The 22,356-nt window shown below is 41.1% G+C and overlaps 2 long non-coding RNA genes across 2 annotated transcripts in view; both read right to left on the reverse strand.

Annotated features, from left to right (window-relative positions):
- Positions 1-1,804: 1,804 nt before the first annotated feature.
- Positions 1,805-9,702, reverse strand: LOC116630958. Its single transcript, XR_004299053.1, has 3 exons — positions 9,431-9,702; positions 9,254-9,320; positions 1,805-1,888 (listed from the first exon to the last, which is right to left on the reverse strand). It is a non-coding gene; the product is annotated as an uncharacterized LOC116630958 (long non-coding RNA).
- Positions 9,703-15,174: 5,472 nt separating this feature from the next.
- LOC116630959 overlaps positions 15,175-22,356 on the reverse strand; it is a 58,528-nt gene continuing 51,346 nt past the window's right edge. The window contains exon 4 of the long non-coding RNA XR_004299054.1: positions 15,175-17,100. This is a non-coding gene — a long non-coding RNA (uncharacterized LOC116630959). The remainder of the gene's footprint in view (positions 17,101-22,356) is intronic.

Consider the following 22,356-nt stretch of genomic DNA (forward strand, 5'->3'; position numbering starts at 1 on the left):
CATAGAAGGCAACAAATATTTATTAAACCAAATATTCTCAGTCATGAATCTGACTCTTATGTACAAAGCTTGGCGTGATGTTACCAGCTGTGAATAGATGAGAAAGATGTGATAGGGGAATACAGATATATAAAGAGTCAAGGGAACATGCAGGTGCTGCAATCAATGTGCAATTTATCAGCAGCTGAATCACTTTCCTGCTGGATAGAGACCTATTTTACCCAGAAACTGATCCCTACAGGCTCTAAGGCAATTGAAAGAAATGCACGTTTAAGATAACATCTCCCAACAGATTTTAGGGTCAATTCTATGGCATGAACTTACCTAAGCATCTAGAAAAATAATTCAGGCACAGAAATAACTACTCACCTCTAGAAGTGGATAAAAATATATTTTGGACATGTAGAAGAGAACAGTAATTTCATTCATTTTATCATAAGTATATTTCTATGGACCATGACTGGCCAGTAAAACATTTTTACTGATTGAATCTAGTACTCATTTACACGGTTGTTTGCAAGTAATTACAACAGCAAATGACATTATTTCTAAAGGTCCAAACACCTTATATAATTCACAGTGTCAAAATCCTATTTCAACTGATACAATCTAAACAGGATGTGTTAGAAAAAAAATCCATATGTTTTCTTTTAACTCAAAATGTTGGAGGTATGGAATAAAAATGGTTGCAGCCGCTCAAGTTCATATTTCTGAAATGCCCAGGGAATTGCACAAAACCTCAGAGCCTTGATTCCTAAATCAAAAGAAGATTTACACACATGAGCTTCCATTGTGCACTGGTTGAGCTTTCCTCTTACCATCCTTCCCAACTCAACAAGACCTTCCTACACTCCCCAGATGTGCCAGATGGCTAAGAATTATAGGGTTTGCCCCCATGCCTTCCCATCGATCTGCCCTTAAGTATAGAGATTTCTGCCTCCATTATTTTTTAACGTTTTACTTTTTTTTTTTTTAAAGATTTTGTTTATTTATTTGAGAGAGAGAATGAGATAGAGAGAGAGAGAGCATGGGAGGGGGGATGGTCAGAGGGAGAAGCACACTCCCTGCTGAGCAGGGAGCCTGATGCAGGACTCGATCCTGGGACTCCAGGATCATGACCTGAGCCGAAGGCAGTTGCTTAACCAACTGAGCCACCCAGGCACCCCTTAACGTTTTACTTTGAAATAATTGCAGTCATAAAAAATAGCAAAAAAATTTACAAAGAATGTCTCAATACCCTTCATCCAGATTCTCAAAATATTGATATTTACCAATTTCTTTATCATTCTCTCTATATATGCATATATATACACAAATACACATATATACATATGTATGTACGTATATTATATAGAGAGATATGTTTTCATGAACATCTGAAACTAAGTTATTAGACATGCTTTTTCCTTTACTCCTAAATAGTTCAAGTTGTGTTTTTCTAAAAATAAGGACATTCTTTTATATAACCACAGTACAAATTACCAAAATCAGGAAATTATCATTGATACTATATTATTCTCTATAATATACAATACTTACACAAATTTACTATTTTTCCCACTAAGGTCCTTCACAGCAAAAAGAAAAAAATCCAGTCCATATCTCTTTAGACTCCTTTAATCTTTCATGAACTCAACAGTTTTGATAAGTACTGGTTATTTATTTTGTAGGGTACCCCTTAATTTGAGTCTGCCTGATGTTTCCTCATGATTTGATTTCAGTTACGCATTTTGGGTAGGAATACCACAGAAGCGATGTCATGTTCTTCTCAGCACATCAAACCGGGAGGCACATGATTTATATTTGTTCCTTTACTTGTGTTATCTTTGATTACTTAGTTTAGGTGTTGTCTGCCAGGTTTTTTCCACTGTAATGTTGCTGCTTTTTCCTTGGAATTAATAAAGAATTTATGGGAAGTTACTTTGAGAATATTTAAATACCCAGTTTCTCATCAATTTTTCAACTTTAGCATCCACTGATGATTCCTTTCTGCTGCTTAAGTTTTTTCTTGTATCACAGTATTTTCTCAATAATATCCTTCTTTTCTTAGATAAAACATTTTGAAATGGTTTGGGCAACTCTATAGAAATGCCATTTCTCACAGCCATCAAAAAAACTGAGATCTTGCCATTTGCAACGACGTGGATAGAACTAGAAGGTGTTATGCTAAGCAAAATAAGTCAATCAGAGAAAGACAATTATCATATGATCTCACTGATATGGTGAATTTGCAAAACAAGAGAGAGGATCATAGGGGAAGGGAGGGAAAAATGAAACAAGACGAAACCAGAGAGGGAGACAAACCATAAGAGACTCTTAATCTCAGGAAACAAACTGAGGGTTGCTGGAGTGGAGGGGGGTGGGAGGGATAGGGTGGCTGGGTGATGGACATTGGGGAGGGTATGTGCTATGGTGAGCGCTGTGAATTGTGTAAGACTGATGAATCACAGACCTGTACCCCTAAACAAATAATACATTATATGTTAATTTAAAAAATGCCGTTTCTCCTGTAATAACTTTATTCATCAGAACACATCATCACTGTAGCTACATTCATCATCATTGTAGCAGGTAATTATTAAACTGGTCCCATAATTTAACAAACTGTTTAAGGATCCATTGACTAAAATGCACTAATAGAAATTACTTAAAAAGACATGAATTTGTTAAATCTCAAAATGGGCTTCCAGGGAAGAGGTGACAGTGAGAAAGTTAGCAGTGGCAGGCTTATCCTGCTGTTATTTAAATTCACAATAACAAAGGCAGACCTGAATTATCTTGGCATATTTAAATTAAGACACACATTCCCTCCAGGAAAACAGTGAGTGAGGGAGTGAGGCTCTCAATTTGAAATTAAATATTGATGACTAATTACTTTCCACACCTCTTTTCCCTGACTTTGCTAGAGTGACTGTTTCTTTGTTTTACAAATGTTTATTTGAATCATAGGGCTTTCTGTTTTATTCAACTCTGGGGATGTAAAATTCACAGGTGGCAAACAGAAAAAAGTCATAGAAAAAGTAATGGAACTCCTACTGGGCAGAAAATACTAAGTTATTCAGCCAAAGCAGAGATATATTAATTCAGTTCTCTCAAGATCACCTGAAAACTCTATGTGGCTATATTTTCTCAGGTTCCCAGTAGGGTGTGGTTTTAAGCCTTCAGCAGGTGAGAGAATAATACCACCTCCATGACTACAATGGAAGCTCTTAAATGATGGGCACAAAGCACCACGTACCTGGAGAGCACTAGCCTTCAATCGTGGCTGCACAGAGTAACCACCTGGCTCCCATTCTGAGATTCTGATATGACTGGTCTGGGATGTGGCCCGGCACTCAGGGCTTTCAAAAGCTCCCCCAGATGATTCAAATGAGCAGCCAAGGTTAGAAACCATGCTATAGAACGTTTTTATTTTTACCTTAAGGTTCAAGAAATAAAATGCTAGTCTCCTTATTTATGCAGATTTCTGTGACTCACTACTTTCAAGATCCCCCTACTAAAGTCCACACATATGAGTGGACCCCCAAAAAACAAAAACAACTTATCTAAGCTGTTTTGTACAGTAGGGGTTGTTAAAAAATTTCAGAGACTAAGTGGGCTAAAAATATTTGCCTTAAGTTTCACCTTAGAGAATAATGAATTGGAAATATCTTACTTTTCCCATTTAAGTTCCACTGTGCATGTCCCAGCATTGTTTCTCCTTCACATTTGTGCTCTTCACTGTGCTGCTTTCTGTTCTTGGCAGCTGACTGAGCTGGTCTCGGGAGAGTCATTACATTATCATTAACGGAGTGCCTCCTAGCTACCAAATGCTTTACATATAACTTCCAAAAACATATTTTAAACAGAAAATTACCAGCTTTTAAATAGCTAGGTGAGAGCCAGGATTAGGACCCAGGTCTGGGAGGCTCCAAAATCTATCTACTGATGAAGAGACTGTGGGGACATTTCCCATCTGGTGATTTAGTCCAAGCCATTCAGCCCATTATTTCCCTAGGTAATAGTTCTTGGTTTAGAGGTGACTGTCTGTTCTAGGGTCTCCTGAAAAGAATAAGTATATTCCATTGTTAAAGGATAGGCTAGGGGGGCCTCGGTGGCTTAGTCGGTTAAGTGTCCAACTCTTGATTTCAACTCAGGGTGGAGAGATCGAGCCCCGCATCAGGCTCCATGCTCAGTTTAAGATTCTCTCTCTTCCCCTCTCCCTCTACCCCTGCATGTGCTCTCTCTCTCTCTCTGAAAAAAAAAGACAGGTTAATGCTCTCTCTCCTGCTGAACATGAATGAGGAAGCATGGAGCCTTGATTTCCAGTGGCTGCCATTTTGTGACATGAGGTAAAAGAGCCTTAGTTTGAATCCAACACTGAGAACAACAGAAGGTTCTCAAACAGCCATCAATAGGGCCAATATTATCCATGGGCAAATTGGCAGCTTCCTAAATAAGTGATTTCAGATGGAAGAATGCCCCTGAAATAACTCCTTCCTGCTCATATGTGTCTGAAATTCCCCTACAGGAGAAATAAACTTTTATTTAATATTTAGACTAAAGACAAAATTCCAACAGCTCAGGACAGGTAACTCACTGACTCACATCGAGTGTTGACATGACCACATTAACTGGGAGCAGGCTTAAAGGTGAACATACCAAGAGACAGATGACAGGAAGGAAATCTAAAGGAGGTGGGGAAAGGGATGCTGGCTGATCCTAGCTAGAACTGTCACCAAGAGAGACTGTGGAACCTTCTCCACCAACATATTTTAGTTGAGATAGTTTACATATTAGTCTTACTTGAAAAAAATGCAGGTGGCCTAAATGATTTCTCAGGGATTTTTTTTTCTTGTACATTTCTACCAATTTTAACACATGTATAGATTTACATAACCACCATCACCATCACCACCATACAGAGTAGTTCCATTAACTGAATAAATCAACAAATACTACACTTTGGTAGTCATCCCTTCCCCCACCTATAACTCCAGGCAACCTCTGATCTGTCGTTCAGCACTTTTGTTTTGTCTTTTGAGGATATCAAATAAATGGGATCATACAGTAGTAAATTTCTGAGACTAGCTTTCTTTGCCTAAGCATAATGTCTTTGAGATTCATCCAACTTGTTTTATGTATCAATAGTTTGTTCCTTTTTATAGCTGAGTGGTATTTCATCTACCACAGTTTGTTATTCATTCATTAGTTGAAGGACATTTAGATGATGAAAATGGATATCCTTGTCTTAATCTTAGGGGGAAGTATTCAGTCTTTCACTAATGAGTATGGTATTAGCCGTAGGTGTTTGAAGAATACCCTTTATCAAATTGAAGGTGTTTCCTTTTATTCTTAGTGTGCTGAGAGTTTTTACTATGAACAGACGTTGAAGTTTGTCAAATGCTTTTTCTGCAAAAATTAATACAATCGTGTTTTTTTCTTCTTTAGACTGTTAAGTTATGGATTACTTTGATTTTTTTAATATTGCACTAGCCTCGTATTCTAGGGACAAACTGCATTTGTCTTGATATATTGTTCTTTTTAATACATTGCTGGCTTTGATTTTGTCAATGAATATTTTGTGGAGAATGTTGTGTCTACGTTCATGAGGAATAATGGTCTATAATTTTCTTGTATTGTCTTTCCCTGGTTTTAGTATTAAGGTAATGTTGGTTTCATAAAATGAGTTGGAAAATATTTCCTCCTCTTTCATTTTTTGGAAGAGAGTGTGTAGAATTAATGTTATTTCTTTTTTAAAATATTTGATAGAATTCACCCATGAAACCATCTGGGCAGATGTCTTTTTGAGGAGGCCTTTAACTAAAAATTTATTTTTAAATCAGATACAGTACTACTCAGGTTATCAAGCTCATGATAGTTGAGTTTTGGTAGTTTATGTTTTTTGAGAAATTATTCCATTTAATCTAAGTTGTTGAATTTATATGTGAGAGTTGTTTATAGCATTGCTTATTATCCTTTTATTTATTTTTTTAAGTTGCTTATTATCCTTTTAACGTCTATGAGACTTGTAGTGATTTAATGACTATGAGGCTTGTAATGACTTCCCCTCCTTCAATTTTGATAATAGTAATTTGTTTCTCCTTCCTTCCTTCCTACCCTGCTTCCTTCCTTTCTTCTTTTTTTTTTTTTTCAGTCTTGCTTGAGGCTTATCCATTTTTTAAAATTTTAATTTAATTTAATTTAATTTTTATTGAGGTATAGTTGACACACAATGCTATATTAGTTTCAGGTGAGGCTTATCAATTTTATCGTTCTTTCAAAAAACAAGCTTTTGTTTCACTGATTTTCTTTTTCTGTTTTTGATTTCATTAATTTCTGCACTTTATTATTTCTTTTCTTCTGCTTAGTTTTAATTTTGCTCTTGTTTTCTAGTTTCCTAAGGAGAAAGTTTATTGATTTAAGACCTTTTTCCTTTTCTAATACAGTTGACCCTTGAACAACATGGGGCTAGAAATGCTGACCCCTGTGCAGTCGAAATTTGCATGTAACTTTTGACCCCCCAAAAACTTAACTACTAATATTCTACTATTGACTGGAAACCTTATGATAACATAAGCAGTTGGTTAACACATACTGTGTATGTTATATGTATTATGTACAGTATTCTTACACTGAAGCTAGAGAAAAGAAAATGTTATTTAAAAAGTCATAAGAGAAAATACATTTACATTACTGTACTGTATTTATAAATACCAGCTAATCTTTTTAAATATAATTTTTCCAGGAATCTTCTGTCAAAGAAATTGTCTCTATTTCACATTATCAGAGCACGCATAACCTTCATTATTTAAACAAGATAAAAGCGTGGAACTTTTCTGGTGATTTGCCAGAAGTACGTGTTTAAAGCAAATGGTTATCATGATAACCCTTTTCATGATTAGTGCTTAGCTTTGCATAATTTATTATTAATTATTCCCCCAAACTCTTCTGTTAGAGAGAAATACATTGTTAACTGCTCTTAAGAAGCGAAAACCAAGGCCTTCACAAGAGAAGTCTTTTGGCTGGAGCCTCTACTGATATATCCTCTAGCTCAGAGATTCTTTCCTCCGTTGTGACCAGTTTATTAATAAGCACATTCAAGGCATTCTTTATTCCTGGTACAGTTTTTTGATCTCCAGCATTTTTTTATGCTTCTTTCTTAGGATTTCTATTTCTCTGCTTACATTGCCCATTTGCTCTTGCATGTGTCTACTTTATCCATTAAAGCCCTTAGCATATTAGCCATATCATGTTTAAATTCCTGGCCTGATAATTCCAACATCTCTGCCATGTCTAGTTCTGATGCTTGTTCTGTCTCTTCTAGTTGTGTTTTTGGCCTTTAGGTATGTCCTGTAATTTTTTTCTTGAGAGCCAGTCATGATGTACCTGGCAAAAGGAGCTTCTGTAAATGGCACTTGGGTAATGTGGTGGTGGTGAGGTGTGGGGTGAGGGGAAGTGTTCCACTGTTCTATGATTAGCTCCAGGTCTTTCAGTCAGCCTGTGCCTTCTGAACTGTGAAGTTCGTTCAGTGTTTCTCAGTATCTTTTCCTCCCGTTAGGTAGAATAGGAGGGCTAAAGAGGGCTAGAGTTGGGTGTTTCCCTTCACCCAACTCAGTTAGGCTCTTAGACCCCAGCAGGTTGGGCTCTAGCTAACTAAATTTCCCTGTGGGCAGGCTTGTTAAGAACAGAGTGCTCTGATACATTTCACAAAGGTTCTTTTTTCCCTTCCTCTGCCAGAAGCCCTTGAGGGGATTTTTTTTCTCCCGTATTTGTTGTGGGAATGTGGTCAAGCTCCTGGAGATAAATCTCAGAATATTATAGGGAGCCCCTATGAATGAGTCAGGAGTTTTTAACTCTCATACTTGTCCACACTGAGTCTCCAGCAATTAATCAGCTACAGTTCAGGCTTTCCTACCCAGGCCCTGGATCCTGTGGTGATTTCTGCTTGGGAGTCCGTGCTCTATGATACCCTGTATTCACCTGTCTCCCCAGTCTTGGGCAGGGGTTTGCCCTGTATCCTTCCCCTCTTACAAATCCAAGAAGAATTATTGATATTTCAATCTGTTCAGCTTTTCACTTATTGTCTGGATGAAATGGCACCTTCTAAGCTCGGTACTTGTGGTACTGGAAACTGGAAGTCCTGGCTGGAGCCTCTAAAGTTTCAGTCTATGCCCCTAATTCAAATGACACAGGAGAAAAATATGGATTCGAGAAAAATATGGATCCTCTGTGGATGTTCCTACGGCCCACCTTGCTGGCTCTCCAGTCCATTTGGCTGGGCCTGGAAATAGCAAGGGACTCAAATGAACTGAGGTAGCTGATCTTATTGCACACATTTATTTTCCAGTGTTTATAAAGGGAAAAAAGTAAGGGAATCAGCCAGGATTATGCTTCCAAACCCCTGAGGTTGCAAATTGTTGCTCTTTATTCTCCTTTGTCAATGATACAAGGATACTACTTCATCAGTCTCTCTCAACCCCACCCTGGTATGATTTAATACTCAGTATTTCATCATCATTTCAGCATCATTCCTGCTGCTAACCTATCTTTGTAGTCATGGTCAAGTGTCTCTTTTTTAATTCATATGGAAATCAATATAAACAATGTGCATCACTCAGATGGATATGTGACAACCGAGCCCATACATCAGACCCTTAAATTCCACATTTTGTACAATGATTCAGGCTGTGTACTTCCAGACCCTCAACTGTATTTTGTTTTTATCCCCTTAGTAAAGATGAACAACAGGGAATCCCATGTTTTCCTACCAAGAATCACCATATATTTACTTCACAATTACAATTCGATTTGATCTTCCTGGTTGTAATTATAAGAGTAGAGCTTTGGGACTTGTTTCTGAACACTTGAGCAAATTAAAATAAACCCACCAAGTGGAGAGGTTCGTTCTGCCACTGAGCAGCTTAGGGAGAATCACCGTGTATGTTTTATCCCCCGAATACCTATTTTCAAGAATTTAAACCCAGGGAAAAAAAAGTGAATTAAGCCCTAAAATGTTGGTAAACCTCATTTAAACATTCCTGGGTGATTTATAAGGCTCCCCTGAAATCCTACAGCATCTTCATCATAACCATCAATCTCATTCAGGGAACAGATGCACAGAAGTGACAGTCTGTAGAGAATTCTGGTTAACGGAATGTCAGCTAATCAAGAGTTCACTCTCCAGGCAGTATTTCAGGCACTGGGAAGAACTTCTTCAAATATTGACACAGACGACAATCCCTTCGTCTGAGATACATGCGTACTCACTGACCTGTCTGAAATGTCCCTGTTGTGCCTGCAACCAACTCCTGGCAGCATCTGGACCACATTGTCACCACCTGGATCATAATTTTAGAAAAACATGATGCTTAGTAAAACTGATAGGGTTATGATCCTAGGAGCTGTCCACATCATAACGTATGTGTAATGGGAAGAGACACGAACTTACCTTTCCCAAAGAAGCTCTGATTTCCTCGGTGATGTCTGCTTCCTGTACCAACTTCTCAGACAGCAACATGGCTCATCTTTTTCTTGTCATCCAAGCATGACTTGCTGAGAGCCAGAGATATCTTGAATTTCACTTGTATCCTAAATGAGCGAAGAAAGTGGAAAAGTCTACAATGACTAGCACTCCTGCCACACCAGGACCTGTGTGTGGGGACATGATCATGCCTGTTCATCTGCCGGGGCATTCCCTACTTCAATGTTTTTTTTCAGCCCTTTATCCCTATTCGCGTCAATTGCACATGCCCATTGGCACGCGTATACACCTTCCACCATCCACTGGCAGCATATGGCTTTAAGAACTTGGAAGCTAGAGTGTGGGTACTTTGGGAAAGTTACTTACTCCTTTTGAGCCTCTGTCTCCTGTAAGATGGGGAAAATGAAGCCTAACTTGCAGAAGCATCGCATCTGGCACGTAGTCGGTGCTCCAGACCTGGAAACTATCATTGACAGTTCCCCTCTCCCTTTCTCCCTTGAGTACTTGATTGTTTGAATTGCCCAAAAAGGTCACCCCAGGGGTCTTTCAAGCTGAACCTCATGAAGCAAGGCCAGACGAACTCCATGCGGTTCTATCATACGGGACACACCAGAACATGCTCAATCGGCTTGGAAATTAAGAGGCCAGCTCTCAGCAGTTGATCTATTTAAGACTTATCCAGCATTTAGGACAATGGTTCATGGGATCAGTTCAAGTTCAGAGGGAAAAAATAACTCGAACAAACAAAATTTAATATAAGAAAGGGAGGACATTCATCTTGTTATAAGCTCAAAAAAGGACTTTTTCAAGGGATATCACTGATTTTAATTAAATAGAAACATGTTTTAATGATGATATGATTTGTAACCTGGCTAATGTGTGAAGGCACATAGATGTGTGTAATTCTCTTATATATATATAATGCCCAAAATTTCTATTACTATTATTCCATTCATTTCTATTACTATTATAAATCAGCTGGTGCCTACAGGAATAGCTGCTGAAGCCTGGAAATTCCAACCCTCTCCGCTTGGCTGTATCCCTGGGTACACAGAAGCAGTCCCAACAGCCTCTATATTGCATGACTCTCTGTCCCTGGCCAACATGATGGATGATCCAGGAGCGCTCCTGGCCTAAAAAAGTAAAAAGTAAAGTTTTTCTTCCCAGGAACATTAAGCTGGGAACCTAAAGACACACAGGCTGGGGCCAGAGGAATGGAGTCATGCTCCCAGTGGGGCTCTGGAGAGGAGGCCTCTGAACGTTGCTGCTATGCCTGGGTCCTGGAGCTGCCCTTCTGGAGCCTTAGTGGCTCATGTGTGTTGCTAATTCTTTGATATTCCAGTATTATTCCACTAAATCTCACCTTTCACGTAAGCTCACCAGAGTCTGTTTCTGCTGCTTGCTACCATAGGACTTAAATGGGTACTTGCATGAATCAAAGCCTCATCAGAGATAAGCCCAGCCATAGGGGGGACCCAGTCTGAGGGAGTTTACATCCTATGGGGGGGAGAAGACATGCACACAAATAACCATCACACGAAGCTAAAGGACCGAGGGGGATCACAGAGGCATAATATATTGCCTGCAGTGACTGAGGAAGGCGTCACCTAAAGGGGCACTTGAGCTGGGCCTTGAGGGATGGGTAGGAATTTGGCAGGAGACATAGGGGAGGGAAACTCCAAGCCTAGTAGATGCTGTAAACAAAGGCTCCGAGTGCAGACAGGGGGAGGAAGTGGGATTTGGCAGCAGTGTGGGAGGGGGCTGGATAAAGCTCACACAGTGGCTTAGGACAAGATGCTTTCCCAGCTTGATTCTTTGTGGCCCCTCTAATAACACAGCCTTTGAATAAAAACGTAGCTTAATATATTAACTGATGCTTTTTGTTCACAGGATTTTCTTTTTCCTTTTTTTTAAACTTAAAGAAGGCGAGAAAGACACCCTGAAAAGTACTAGACATTGGCGAAAGGGAACAGAAAAGACACACAAAAAAAGGAAAGACATCCAGTGCTCACGGATCAAAAGACTTGATATTGTTAAGATGTCAAACCTATCCAAAGCAATCTACAGATTCAGTGCAATCCCTATCAAAATTCCCATTGTCATTTTTATGGAAAAATTTTTAAAAGACGCTAGAATTCACATGGAACTACAGTATTTTCTTCTGCTTCTTGACCTTCTTCCGTTCAATCATGCAGACATTCCACACTATTCCCTTAGGTTAGGGATGAGATCACAGAAAGCAGAGAAAACAGCTTCAGTTCTAGGCTTCCGAGTTTCCAAATATCAACTTGCAAGAAGGGACAGTAGTTAAGATAGAAAACAGAAATGCTGCTGAAAGACACACTAAAGAGAACTAGTGCAATAAATACCATTTTAATCCCAGTAAAAAATAAAGAGGCGCCATGTCCAGGAGTGAGGACTGGCTGTGGGTTGCTGCTAATTCAGGCGGCTTCCTTCCAGGCCACTTGAAAAAGTCCTTCACTTTGGAATCACAAATGGAGCCAGATTATCCATCCAACAAGGAGCAGCTCAGAGCTGCAGCATTTCCAGGAAATACATTCCTGAGCATTACATCCTGACTGGCCTTTCGAAAATCCCCATTTCTCTGATTTCCTCTTGCTTGCAGTATCTCTTGCTCTCCTCCATCTTCAGGCCCTTCAACACCAGTGACCTTTGGGCCCCCATCTTCAACCGGGCTTCGCTCTTGACCGAACCTAGAGCTGTCTCTGGCAACTTTTCTTCCAAGGCCAATGGCCACACCTCCATACCCAGACAGGTACCTGTTCTTGTGGCCACCCTCGTTCTCAGTGCCTCCCAACGATTCTCCCCCCACAGCCCTGCTGGCGAGCTGAACATGGACATAGGGGGCCGCCCAGGCTCACTCTCTCTCAAATAAATAAATCTTTTTTTAAAAAATTGCCTCTAACATAGAACTTAAGATGTCACTCAATCCTAGGTAGCTACAAAATCTCCCAGTCTCTCTAACAACAGAAAAGACAGGGCCCTGTGATAGTTTGACGTCGGCCTCTGGAGTCAAAACTTCTGGGTTTACGTCCCGACTCCACTACTTACAAGCTCTGTGTAGCCCGAGGCAAGTCACTTAACCTCTCTGTGCCTTAATATCTCAAACGAAAAATGAGGGTAGGAATAGTACCTACCTAATGGGCTGTTTTGTGGATTCAATGACTTAAGGGCAAAGCGCTTAGTACAGCCCTGGGCACATACTTGTCTCCCAAACATTGCCAGCAGTTGGCACGTGGGAAAACCTCTGCCATCCAACATATGGCTAAGAGACTTCTTGTAAAACTGACCTTGTGTACAGACAGGCTAGGCCAGTATGAAAACAGGAAAGTCAAAGCTGTAAAGGAATCTTCAAAGGATTTGAAAGGAATCTCTTAAAGGAATCAGGAAAGGAATCAGTTCTCAACGGGGAGCAATTTTGTCTCCGGGAGACATGGAGCAGTGTCTGGAGATGTTTTTGGTGGTCATAACTGGGGAAGTGTTACGGGATCCGCTGAAGAGGTCAGCGATGCTGCTAAACACCCTACAGGACACAGGACAGCGCCTCATGACAAAGAATTATCTGGATAAAATGTCCATCGTGCCAACTTAATAAAAGAGTATTCCTCTCTGAACCTGAGATCCCCGAGCCCCCAGGCCAGGGGCACTTGAGCCTTCCTATTAGCCTGACTCCCTTAGGTGACAAAAGCCAAATATGCAGCTGGCAGTGCTCACGGAGCACGGTGCACGCTCTCCCCCTGTTCCCGCCCTGGAGGCGGCTCCGACATCGGCAACACGCTGCTTCCATCAGCATCCTCCTGGGTAATATGTTTTTAAATGTTTAAAAGTAACTGGGGAGGGTAAAAAATCATAGAACATTTGAGAAAACATCCGCTCATGTGCATTTGTTCTTGGAATTCATGACCAGTATTAAAGCCACAAAGAGCAGGGCTGACGTTCCAGGTAAAACCAGTATACAACCGGGGACATTAAGCACCTGCCTCGTGGCCACAACATGGTGCTTTATACATTGTCCTTGCCAAGGTCAGGTGCTGCCATCGTTACTTTGTAGATACTGTGGCATGGATGTTGCCCTCTAAAAGCTGTGGTCACACCATTCCATCTCCTAAAAATCCTCTTGTTAATATGCACTTAATGCCCACTCCACTTAAGGCGTCACTCAGAGAGCTTTTCTCCCTCCAGTTGATCCTTATTAGTTTTCACATTTCCGACAGGAACTCTCATATTAATTATTACTAAGCCAAATCCATTCACTTGAAAACCATCCACTGATTTATCCACCTATCATTCATCGATTCATTCCTGTTCACTGAGCCCCCTAGTACAGTGAGTCATATCGCCAGGTCCGGGGCGTATGTATGACAGGTCTTGTGCTTAAGGTTACAAAAATGAAAACAGCTCACAGTCTGGTTAGCTGAGAGGCAATTATCTTAAAAACTGTTGCATACCCTATGACTTGGTGATTCCAACTTTCAGGAGCGAGAAAAATGCTCACATGAATGTAAAGATACAGGCACAAAAAATATTTAGTGTAGCGTTGTTGGGCTAGAAGAAGTTGGAAACAACCCAAATGCCAATCAATAGAATAACTGCTAAATAAAATATGGCTTATGCATATCATGGAATTTGATGCAGTAGTTAACAGGAAGGATCTACTTCTACGTGTTACAACACAGACAGATCTCTAAGACATACTTAGAGGGAAGTCCCCAGGGATACACATCAAACTCAGAGCGGTGGTTACCTCTGGGCACATGGGGAAGGGAGGGAATGTAGATTAGGAGTGGTGGTCAAAGAAGACTTTCACTTTATTGGAAATAGTTTCTTTTGGGGCACCTGGGTGGCGCAGTCAGTTAAGCGTCTGCCTTCAGCTCCGGTCTTGATCCCAGGGTCCTGGGATCAAGCTCCATGCTGGGCTCCCTGCTCAGTGGGCAGCCTGCTTCTCCCTCTGCCACTCCCCCTGCTTGTGCTCTCTCTCTCTGTCAAATAAGTAAATAAAATCCTTTAAAAAAGGAAATAGTATCTTTTTAGAAAAGGATTAAATGTGCTGCTTATACACCTACATATAAAACTAATTAAAAAAAAAACCACAAACCATTGCAACTGTAAGGCAAAGTGGTACTATAAAGAAGTGAAGGCTCCACTCTGCTTGGGTGCATCAAGAAAGAGCTCAGAGAAAAAGAGACATGTGAACTGAGTCTTTAAAAGCCTTGTAGTAGCCTAATGGGCTGAGATGGAGGTGTGGGGGTTATTACATAGAGGGGACAGCAAAGATGCAGAGATAGAACCCTCCTTGAGACATTTCCACATGACTGATCCATTCAGTGGAGAGGAGTGGACTGGGGGTGGGGTGACATGACACTGAAGAAGGCAGACACATCTGGGACTTGAGACTACTGGAAAATGAATGCTTTCATATATCTTACATAGGAGTTTTGAATTTTCTTCCATAAGCAATAGAAAGCCTACAAATGAGGGATGACATGACCAGATGTTGAGTTTAGAAATATCAATCAAGTAAGTAATTTTTCTCTCCCGAGGCTGCAGGAGGACAGATGTGCCCATTACCCAAGCCATGTACAGCATCCCATCAAAACATCACACTGGTTTTCCTTATATTGTCTCGCACATATGGACCCCAAGAATTATTTTTATAAAGATTTTCAAGCATAAAGGAAAGTGCAAAGTACAATAACAAAACATATGCACAACACCGAGATTTTAATTATTTTTTAATAATAACACACCATACATATGGAAGAGTGCTTCAGTTTCTTCATTTGTAAATTGAGTAGGTTGGACTAGATGATCTTCGAGTTCTTTTCTCCCTCTAATATTTCAGGGTGTGCTAGGGCAGATTTAATTGTCACTGTTCCTGAATCATTCCCTTGGGACCCTTGGGACACCCCCCCCCCCCCAGGGCTCTCTTCTGGCCTTCAGAGGGGTTTCCCAGCACTGTCACTGAGTAACAGCCAGGCGGTTGGTGATTGGAAACTTGTATCATACCTCGGGCACCTGGAGAAATTCCATGAGCCAATCTATGCCCAACTTCTTGACTCTTCTTCTTTGCTGCTTCAAACCTCAATAGACCTCAGATACTAAAGTTATTACAAAAGCAAAATACCCATATGTAATCTTTATAAAGAAGATAATCATCCCCACCTGACCCTCCGAATGGTGAGGAGAAATGGCTCTGACCAGAAGACCTAAACCCAGTCACCTGGGGCAGGCACTTCCAGCCATACTGGTTCCTTCTCAACTCACGCTTTGAAAGGGTGAGGAGTCCTGAAGTGGGAGCTCAACAACACGTTCTCTAGGGAGAAAGGAGGAACTCTGAAAGATAAGAGGCTCCATGAAGAAAGCTGTAGAGAAAGAGTAAGTTTAAAATTCCACGTTTTGAAACCTGGTCGAGGTATTGATTGTGCAACATTGTGAATGTGCTGGATGCCATTGGATTGTACATTTTATAATGGTTAAAACTGAGGGGGAGAACAGGGGAGTCTGTTGTTAACGGTTAAATGCTGTCTTCACAAAACAATTTGATTCTAACGTTCTCTATTCATTCTCCACTACATTTTTGAGAAAGAGATTAGACTTGGGCTTATAGAGTAACATGAGGTCCAAAGTGTGAGAACCATATGTAAACAGCCTGGGCTCAATGCAAGGAACACTACTGTTTTACCAGTCTGAAATGTCCAGAGGTAAAAGCGGCTCTCTTGGTGGAGCAGTGATGCTCACGGGTGGACGCAAGAGCAGGTTGTAAATGCACTTGGAGCCAAGAAGCTGCCAACAGGCCTGGTGGACTGGAGTGATTCAAAGACTTTACCAACTCCGACTCTGACTCACATTCCTTCCCATTTGTGAACTGTCCGGGCTTTTCATCTTACCCATAAATGCCTTCTTTGCATAGACAATATATTATCTCATTAGGGAGTGGAGAAGTTTGGGTATCCAGAGGGCTTTGCCATTAGATGATTGTGAGTCACATTTCCCCAGGGTCAGAAGGTTTTGCTCGGGCACACTTGGGTTCTCCTCTCTTGCAAGGGGATTAGAAGCCTAGGTCTGATAATACTGTTACAAATAGCAGGAGGGGCAATTATTTCCAATAAGAATAGCAATTGCTATTTGTTGCAGTTACTTTTGCTGCGAACGACCCCAAACTTGATGCGGTAAAATGACAGCCACAATTCTGTTTGGTCAAGAGTTCAGGAAGGGGTGGCAGAGATGGTTTGATTCTGCTCCATGATGTCTGGGGCCTCAGCTGCAGACCTGACTATTGGGGGTGACTCAGTGGTGGAGGGCTGGGCTCACCTGGGGGCTTCTTCACTCACACGTCCAGTGCTTGGATGGGGACTGGGGACAGGAGTGCCTGCCTGTGGCTTCTCCTGGTGGCCTGGGTTTCCTCACCGTGTGGCACCCTCGACACAGCTGGGCTCCAAAAGTGAGCATCCCGGCAGTTGAGGCAGAAGCTGTGTTACCTTTTATGATCTAGTCTCGAAAGTCAGGTAGCGTCACTTCAGCTGTGTTCTGTTAGTGATGAGTGAGTCATAGATCCATCCGGATTCCAGTGGAAGAGGCTTATAACTTCTCCTTGATGAGAAAGTGGTAAGCTCATGCTGGAAAAGAAGATGTGGGATGGAAGGTATTTTCACAGCCACCTCCAGAGGCTGTGACCCGCCACACTGTTAAAATCCATAATACCATTAAGATGCCCCTTACATCTTCCAAAACTCTACTTTTCTTCCTCCCACCCTTCTGGAACCACTTGGCTGCCTGCCCTGCTCATTACAGACAGCAACAGTGTGCAAGTTACTTTTCTTTTCTTATTTCTTTTTTTTTTTTTAAGATGTTATTTATTTGAGAGAGAGAGAGCACCTGCACACAAGCATGAATGGGTGGGAGGAAGGGCAGAGGGAGAAGGAGAAGCAGACTCCCCGCTGAGCAGGGAGCCTGATGGGGCTCAATCTCAGGACCCTGAGATCATGACCTGAGCCAAAGGCAGACACTTAACCAACTGAGCCACCCAGGCACCCCTACTTTTCTTTTTTCTACTGTCACTTATAGCTAATTCCACCTCAAGATACCCCCTCTTTCATCTCCTTTCTTATATTTTCTTTCTCCCTCTCTCTCCTCTACCTTTCCTTGTTCCATTTATGCGTTGGGGGGGAAACTCTCAACTCTTAGAATGAATAATGCCAATCTGCTGGGAGAAAAGATACAAATCTGAAGGAAAAGGAAGCTGGATGCTTTGACATGTTCTTAAGATATAAGGAGGAGGGCGCCTGGGTGGCTCAGTTGGTTAAGCGACTGCCTTCGGCTCAGGTCGTGATCCCAGAGTCCTGGGATCGAGTCCCGCATCGGGCTCCCGGCTCAGCGGGGAGCCTGCTTCTCCCTCTGACCCTATCCCCTCTCATGCTGTTTCTCTCTCTCTCTCTCTCAAATAAATAAATAAAAATAAAAAATCTTAAAAAAAAAAAAAAAGATATAAGGAGGAGAAGGGATCAGGAGGCCTTTTTTAGAATATCTCTTAGCTTTTCTAGGTAGGCTAGGTTTTTCTCAAGCACAAGTAATTAAGATAAATCAAAAACTCTATTTTGTCATATTGTATTTCAGTCATATTACAACCTAAATAAGCTTTCATGGTTTGGCCTGGGGATGTAGTAAGTTTTCCAAGTTACTACTATTGAATAACAAGTGAGCTTAAAAACCCACAGTCCTCGTAAGCTGGTAGCCTATGTGATGCTCCCGAGGCCCCAGCATCAGAGAGAGGTTTACAACTTGCTTAGGTACCTAGATAGCTGGACTCTAGGCCAAGGGAGGAAATCCTGACACGGAAGAAGCCAGCCAGACTCCACTAAGTGGTGTGTTGCCAAAGTCTCTGAGTTGCCTTCTGGCTCTCAGCCTGTGCCCCTTGGCTTCCACCCACAGCCTTATGACCCAGGTCTGCAAGGAAAGCTGAAAAGATAGATATCCCAGGGGCCCTGGACTAATGAAATTTTACTTTTCAAGGCCCTTTCTGGAACAAACTGCAAACCCCATCAGATTCCTGAGTTTGGGTTCCGAACAGGCGCTAAAAGGGATAGACCTCTATTACTAAGCCCACATGAAGCTCTGTACCTCAACCAGTGTTCACCTAGACTCGGGAGAATGATTGATTTGGAGGAAGTTTAAAGTGGGGGATAAATCCCACGATAGGATCTTTTTATTCTCTAACTTTATTGAGAAATAACTGATATGTAACATAATATCACTGAATAAGGTGTATAATGTGATATTTTGATATATGCATATATTACAAAATGGTTATACAATAATGTCGGTTAACACATCCATCACCTCACATACTTACAATTTTTATTTTTTTGGTGTGGTGAGAACATTTAAGATTTACTCTCTTAACAACGTTCAAGTGTATAATACAGTATTGTTAACTACAGTCACCATGCTGTATATTAGATCCCTAGAGCTTATTCATCTTATAACTGGGTTTGTACCCTTTGACCAACATCTCCCCCATTTCCACCTCTCCCCCAGCCCCTGGAAAGCCCATTCTCCTTTTTTTTTTTTTTTTATGAGTTTGGCTTTTTCTTTTTTAAGATTATACATATAAGTGAGACACACAGTATTTGTCTTTTCAGTTAACATAATGCCCTCGAGGTCCACCCACGTTGTCACAGGTGTCAGGATTGCCTTTGTTTTTATGGCCAAATAATATTCCATTGTGAGGGGGGCACATATATTTGTCTCACATTTTCTTTATCCGCTCATCCATCAGTGGACACTTGGGTTGCTTCCACGTCTTAGCTATTGTGAATAATGCTGCGGTGAACAGGAGGGTGCAAAGGTCTCTTCAAGATAGTGACTTTATTTTTTTCGGATACATACCCAGAAGTGGGATTGCTGGCTCATTTTTAACTTTTTTTGAGGAACCGCCATACTGTTTTCCATAGTGGCTGCACCAAGATACATTCCACCAACAGTGCACTAGGTCCCTTCCTCCATACCATGATAGGATCTTGCAAGTACTCACTAAGCTAAACCTCCTGGTTATTGGGTCTAACCTAAAGGCAACTGTAACATCCTGACAGGATTACCTATTGCGCAAAGGTGACACAGCTATTCTGAAATTACAGAAGAAGAAAATGATTGATAATGGCATATTGCCACACACACAAAAGGATCTCCAATTTGCCAATGAAATAAAAGCATGGAATCATAGGGTTTATTTTTTCAAGATTGCACAGGATCTTGAACTTAGGGTTACAAGGAAAAAGAGAACAATATGAAAATCTTCTCTAGCAGAGTCCCCACTTGAAGGCCATCTCTTATCATCAGGTAAGTGCCTGCACTCCAAAGAAGTAGCCATTAAGTCTTAAGAAGACAAGAATTAGGGCCTCAGTATTTCTCATATTCCTCATATTGCGTAGTGAAATCAGTGATTGATCTTGTCTTCTTCTTCACTAGTAAAACACACACGTCCTGCCATCCCATAGGTCCCCGCACATCAGTGTACCCCATGACCACATATTCCCCCCTGAATAGCAGCGAAGTCCAAAAACAGTCTCATATGGAGATCAATTTAAATACCTCACTATTCCCAGTAGCTTTCTATTAAAGGCCCATTTGTACAGGGGAATAATTTTCTACTTGGAAACCAACAGACACAACTTCCACTTATTTTTTTTTTTTTTAACTTCCACTTATTTTTAAAGAAAAAAAAATGTCAGCACTAACAGGTTTAGAGTCTCCTGTTGGGATGTTAGGCTACTGAATTATTCTCCTCCAAGCTATTTGTAGACCCATTAATTGAGAAATTAGAGAAATAAGGGCACAGACGCCTATGTAATTAAACTGCCCATTTCGCCTTCCTTTACTAAAGCAGTTTCCAAGGATGTTAATTGGCTGGAGAGTTTCTCAGTGCCTGCTAGATCTCGTAAGTCGTGCATTAAAAAAGCACTGCTCCCACCCTTAGACTGTCAGGGGGCATTTTTTTTTTTTTTTTTTTTAAGCAGATTTAGCACTTTGAAGAGTTAATTACAAATCTAAGGAATATTTGTTTGGTGTGCCTCTGGGCGTATTGGAGGCTAATGGCCCCTTCCTACCATTAAATGATAAAAACTTCCTATTGGATTTTCTGGTTTGCCCAGGGCTGAGGGGAGAGGCCTTCCTAAAAGCAGTCACCAGATTGTGCCTTTGTTTTCCATAAGCCATTAATTTCCTCGCTGTTTTGCTTTATAAGGAAACTATTTGATTTCTGCATCTGCAGTTCTCCCAGTCCGGTGCCTGCCATTCATCACCCCCAACTGTCCTGATGCATCTGCAGATGCATTGTCCTTTTTATGAGAGTTCTGGGAGAAATGACCACCCACGTCCTTGGCTTCTCTGTGTCTTTTATCAACCCTGACGTTTTTAATTGTCCCTTTTCTCCTGACTTTTATTTCTAAGGAAGAAAACACATATATGCTTTCCTTTGGGGGGGAAAACAGATAAATGACAAAGAGAAAGAGAGAAATTGTGTTTTGCGCAGTTTTGATGCAACTAGCCATGAAGACGGACAACCGCCCTTTTAATATTTTGTATATTGACAGTTGATAGCAACTGTTTATTTGTCCCAGATTTTCTGAGACAGCCTCAGTTTCAAATTGTCTTCCCTGTTGCTGTCTCCTCAGAGGCAAGCATTCACAAATGAGGAAGAAAAAAAAAAAACTCCTTTGTTGATGAATATATCCTGATTTTTAAGTTCAAAATGTATAAATAAGATGATCATCTGAATGAGCATGAATTAAGGTTAGTGTTAAAATTAAATAGCACAGAGAGTCAAATCGAGCATATTAAATTTTTTACGTGTATATGTATGCACACGCATGCACGAGCACATCATTTCATTGCATGGTAGAGGCAAATAATAAGCAGGTCAATAAATAAGTATAATTAGATGCACTGTCAAAAAAAAAAAAAAAAAAAAGGACAAGCTTTGGAACCAAACAGACCTGGGATGGAATCCTGTCTGTCACTTAGGATCAAGCTCCTACCTAACATGCCTGAGCCTCAGCTGCCACATCTGAAATGACAGTATGACATTTACCTGACAGGGAAGTTGTTAGGATGAAAGGAGCTGAGATTTGTAAAGTCCCGAGCACAGCGCCTAGCAGATAGAATTGCTTTTTTAAGAAGGCATATTCATATTAGTATTTGTAAGAGTAATATAGCTGTTACAGTTAAAACAAGACTTTCTGGAGGCGGCTGGAAGGAGAAAGGTGAGTGAGGAAGAAGAATGTGTTGCATTCTTTCCTGTCTCCCTTGAGAGAGAGGAGTTTGGGAAGTAACTTCTTCCTTCTCCAGGGAGAAGGGGGTTAAATCAAACAAACCTACATTCTAGCCTCTGCCTAGACACAGACACTAACTGCTCAGGAGTGGATGGACTGGGCACTGGAGTCCCTTGTCAGAGAAGCCATGTCATCTGTGTCCCACTGGAATATAGATCCAGCTCTGGAGCGTCCTGGAGAAGTGTTAGCTGTTTCCTGTCCTGACCTCCTCTTCGGGTCTGGGGCAGGGCAGTGAGCCTGCCAAGTGCACCTTCCTTGTCCTCATCCCAGGGCCCCAGAGGATGAGTGAGAAGCAACCTACTGCCCCAAACCACCTCATCCACAGCTACTTGAAAATCTCATGTCCCGATTTGTTTCCAGATTCCAGATTTTCAGATTTGTCTGAGTGAACTAGGAATCCTCATGGTCAATTGCTCTTCAGAGTGGATTCCAAAAGAGGGTTCTGAGCTGTTGGGTAAGAATAGATGCCTCTCAAAACTCAGGTGCATTAGCCTCGCATGGTGGGCTTATTAAAAATGTAGATTCCTTGGGGTGCCTGGGTGGCTT

This window comes from Phoca vitulina, unplaced genomic scaffold, assembly GCF_004348235.1.
Source record: "Phoca vitulina isolate PV1807 unplaced genomic scaffold, GSC_HSeal_1.0 scaffold4, whole genome shotgun sequence".
Classification (NCBI taxonomy): domain Eukaryota; kingdom Metazoa; phylum Chordata; class Mammalia; order Carnivora; family Phocidae; genus Phoca; species Phoca vitulina.